Here is a 4,800-nt window from a genome sequence, read left to right on the forward strand (position 1 = left end):
TCCAAATTCGGCCTCCTTTTCTGCTGGTATTTGACCTGCCCCCTATCCTCCGCCCTCAGTCTCTGGGCCTCCCCCCTTTTCCCTTAGGGGCCTCCCCAGTTCCTCCTCCAAGGGGCCAACTCCTGCCATCACCCCCCCACTCCAAGGTGTCCCTCGCAGGTACCGGTCAGGTCTGCTCCCGCGCCCCTCCTCGGGGAAATTTCACCCTGGAGCGCCTCCTCTCCTTCAGTCTTTCCTCCAGCGACGCCTCCTCTAGAGAACCTTCCAGCTCTTTCCCTTGACATCCAGCCTTGCTCCATCCCATAAGCCTCTCTTCCCCTAGATAACCCCCCCAGCCCACCAGTCCGCGCCCTGGGGCCTCAGAACTGACCCCTCCCTGGGGGACCCTTCAAGGAGGCTGAGCCAACCCTGGACGTCACAAGTCTCAGCCCTTCCCCCCAACCCTCAGGGAGCAACTTGGACCCCAGGGAGAGCAGATCGGCGCTGATTTCTCCACTCTATTCCCCGGGAGGACGCTGCTTCTCGAGGCTTGGAGAAGGGAGGGGAGAAGTTTGGGGTTTCCATCTTAAAGCTTCAGAGCGTCGGTGGAGGAGGCAATTTGTCACATCCCAGCGCCCCCATTCCCCCTCCACTACCTCTGAGAGGCCAGCCACGCCTTGGAGGAGGGGCCTGCGTGTATATACTGTGTTTGGGGGACGGGTTACTTGGGAGGGTGCATGTCTTGGGGAAAGGGGGTGTGACAGACTTTTCTTTTGAGAGGGCAGCAGATTTCTCCAGCCATGAAAATCGGCCTTTGGGGAGAGGGCCAGGAATCAAAGGGAGACCAGCCCATCTCCCCTGACAATCTAGAAGGTTCATTTTGCCCTCAGTGCTAGCCAATCCAGGAGGGATCCTCAAAGAGGAGCCCAAGGGTCCCAGAGGACCAATGCTACAAGCCAGCAAACGCTGCCACATCTTTGCCTGGTGGGGGGTGGGGTGGGTGGGACTGGGTCCAGGGGGTCCAGGTGGGCATTTTTAACTTTGGAGGCCACCCATCTGTTGGTAGGCCATCTGCATTTTCTTACCTTTGATGTTTCCTTCCCAAAGGACACACTTGGGGTGTGGGGGATGTTGCCCACTTCTTGAGACCCTGAGGACGACCCTGACACCCCCGTAACATCCTACTTCCCACCGGTTTTTAGTGTTCTATCGTCCTGTCGTGCATCAGCCTGACATCCCAAACCCCCTCCCCACGCTCCTGCCCCCAGCCCATCAGCATCAGTCACTGTCTCTTTTCTCTGTGATTTCTGTAAAAGTTGCCATAAAACTTTGAAATTCTGCCTGAAAAACACCGTCTGCCCATGGGAAGTTGGGATTCAGAAGGAGGGAGCTACTGCGGTCTCGGACTGAAATTTGGGCAGCTGTGAACTAGACCAGGTAACGTGGATTAGTTCTCTCGCAGGGCACGCCCGCATCCGCCAGCCACGCCCCCATTCATCAGCCACCCGGGTCCCTAGCCACGCCCCCAGCCAACGGCTCCCACTAGCCACGCCCTCGCCCACAGCCATCAGTCTGCTAGCCACGCCCCCATTCCTCAGCCACCTGCGTCCCTTGCCACGCCCCCAGCCATCAGCTGCCAGCTATTGCTTTAGGTGGGGCATCCTGGGAACACAATAGGGGAGCCCCCTAACTGTAGTCAGAGAGCTGGGATTGATGGGCATTTTCTAAACAAAGCAAGTAAGTTTCTCAAAATCTTGAAATAGGGGCGGGGGAGGGGAGGCGGAAGGGTTTGCTCCACGTAAAGGGCACCGCGAAGGTGGAGACTCGTCAGAGAGTGGCTTTTTCAGAGTTCTGCAAGTGGTTAACATGACTGGAGTACGGGGTCCACGGGTGGTGGGCAGTGGAGAGAGCTTGTCAGCCACCCTAGGGAGCTTGGGATTTATCCTAAGAGCAGAGAGGAGCCTTGGAAGGGATTTAAAGGGAAGTGTGTGTGATATGGTCTGGTTGACAATTTCTATGGTTCTTTCTGGTTACCTGTGAGAGTGGAGGCTGGGAGAGCAATGAGGAGGTTGGGCAGGGACCCAGGCAGCAAAGCAAAGGCCTGAAGTAGGGGATGGGAATGAGGGTGGTGATAAGGGAGTGGCTTAGAGCCAAAGAATGGATAGGACTGGGTGAGGGGGGGCAGGGAGAGCTCACAGGCAGGGCCCTGGCAGGAAAGAGTTGGGCATTCAAATGGAATAACCTAGGAGAGTTTATGGAAGGGCTATTAAGGGGTGGGCAGGGTGAAAGGAAGGTGCAGTACCCTAGGGCTGGCGACAGAGGGGAGCAGTTACCACCCCTGGGCTGGAAGGGGTGAGAGCAGAAACAGTTACCAGAAACTGGAGACGCTTGTAGTTGTAGTTACAGTGTAGGAAAGGACACCTGGTAGGAGCTGGACATTCACTAAAAGAGCAGAGCCACTGCCAACTTGCACCTAAGAAGATGGGGCCCAGGAGAATGGACACCCCAACCTTATCCTCCTCCCAACCATCAGTTTTCTGCTACTGCCTTGACGATCTAGAAGGTTCGTGTTCATGTTTTTCAAAAGCAGTTTTATTGAGATAAATTCACATACTGTGCAATCCATCTAAAGTGTACAATCACTGTCTTCTAGTGTAGTCACAGATTTATGCATACATCACTACAATCAATTCTAGAATTTTTTCACGCTGAAGAGGGTTCACTATGTTATACAGTCCCATGTTTCATCCTCTGGCTTTCCTAGGAAGTTCTTTTTGCCCTCAGTGCCAGTCAATCCTGGCAAGACCCTTGAAGAAGAGCCTGAGGGTCCCAGAGGGTCAATGCCACAAAGCCAGCAAATGGTGCCACATCTCTGCTTGGTGGTGGTGGTGGTGGTGGAGGGTCCCAGTCCTACCCTCCCACTTCACCCCATTGGCTGAACTCAACTGAAAGCCAGAGGACAAAGGAAGTAGTCCAGGTCAGTTTCTTGGGTCACCGAGCAGGCAGGAGAAGAGCAGGGAGTGGATCTGGGGAGGGAGAAGGGCACTGTGGAGGTGAGTACATGCCGAGGTTGAGGTGCCCATGGGACACCCAGAGGAGACACTGGGGAGGAGAGATGTCCAGGGGACACCCGGGGGTCAGCAGAGGGGGCTGAACTTGAGAGAGGTTTGAGATTTGTCAGCAATGAGATACCCTGAGGGATCCCAACATTTAAGGGGCACCTGGAAGATGGGAAACCTGTAGATAGGGGAAGAAGCCAGAGAGGAGGAGACCAGGAGGCTGGGGCATCTGGAGACAAGAAAAGACAGAGTTTCCCGAATGAGGACTGGTCCACAGCACCAGAGGCCCTTGGGAGGCTAGAGAGGATCTGGACCAAGAGGCGATCCTTGGAGTTGGGTGTAAGGAGGTCATTAGCCAACCTCAACAAGAGCAGTTTGGTGGAGGATGTGGAGGCAGAAATCACACTGATCTGGAGTGAAGAAAGAGTAGGAGCTTGTAGGCCACTCTTTGGAGCAATTTAGATGTGAAGGAGAGGGAAGGAAGTGACCAGAGGAAGGTATGGGGCATGAGAAGTTTGCTCCCAAGATGGGGACCGCTATAGAACAGGAGGGTCTTGAATACAGGGGAATGAGGGAGCAGTTGAGAACTGAAGTTCTAGAGAAAATGGCCAACAGCAATGGGCAGATACAGAGAACCTATGGGGGGTTGCTGCAGTCACCCCCATTCTACAGAAGAAGTGAAGCAGCTTGCCCCAAATCTGGTGGCCTGGGAAGGGCAGAGATGGGGAGCATGAGGTCAGGGTGCAGAGTAAGACATGGACTCCCACAGGTGTAAAGGCAGGGAAAGGTGAGAATCTGGGGAGGGAAACTGAGTAAGGTCTCAGTTCTCAGAGAGGGTCATATCCAGAGCTTGGTACTTGGACAAGGCAAGGGACATCACAAGTGTCCCTTGACTCCACCCCAAACCTTGTTAATTCTCTTCTGGATACAAAGAGTTCCAGGGGGCTCAGCTTAGGAGTGATTTAAATTATTTGTCGAGGGAGGCAGCAAAGCACAATGGCTTAATTTCTCGATGCCTCAGTTTCCTCATCAGGAAAATGGGGACAATAAGCATGTGAATAGTACCTATTTTATAATGCTACTGCAGGGATTGGATGAATAAATGTGTATCTAAAGGGATTAGAAAAATACTTGACACATAGTAATCACTCAAATAATGGAAAGGAGTTATAATTTCCAGATATTCCCAGCTTGCTTGGCCTCTTCCACTCTCTGTGCCCCCACACACATATACCTGCCCCACAACCACCATCCCAGAACATACAGCCTCAGGACAGAGGAATGCAGACCCTCGTGAACCCAGTTCCCTGTATGTGTCACCTGGATTCTGTTTGCTGAATAACCAAAACCAGAGGAGAAGAAATGGAGGAAGGGGAATATTTTCTCTCTCCAGCCCCTGGATTATTTAATCCACTTTCTCCATTAAGCACCTGCCCTGTGACCAGAACGTACCCAGAACGCTTCCAGCGCTCACAGTCCAGAGCGGGACACAGATGCTCAACAGGGTGAGAGGCATGTGGTCAGTTTGGGACTTGTGAGAAGGAATCTGTAGCAAGAGAGGCCCCACTAAGACACTGGGGAACCGAGGAGAGTTTAGTGAGACATTAACAAAGGCGCATGGCAAGAGAGGGTGCAGCACCCTGCAGATAGCAAAGACGGGGGGCTGTTACCACCCCTAGCCTGCAGGGACAAGGGGAAGGAGAGAAGTTGCCTCCTGGAATCTGAAGAGGGTAGCTTTGGATGAGGGCCAGACCCTAAGAGC

Source organism: Choloepus didactylus, chromosome 27, assembly GCF_015220235.1.
Source record: "Choloepus didactylus isolate mChoDid1 chromosome 27, mChoDid1.pri, whole genome shotgun sequence".
NCBI classification, from domain to species: Eukaryota; Metazoa; Chordata; class Mammalia; order Pilosa; family Megalonychidae; genus Choloepus; species Choloepus didactylus.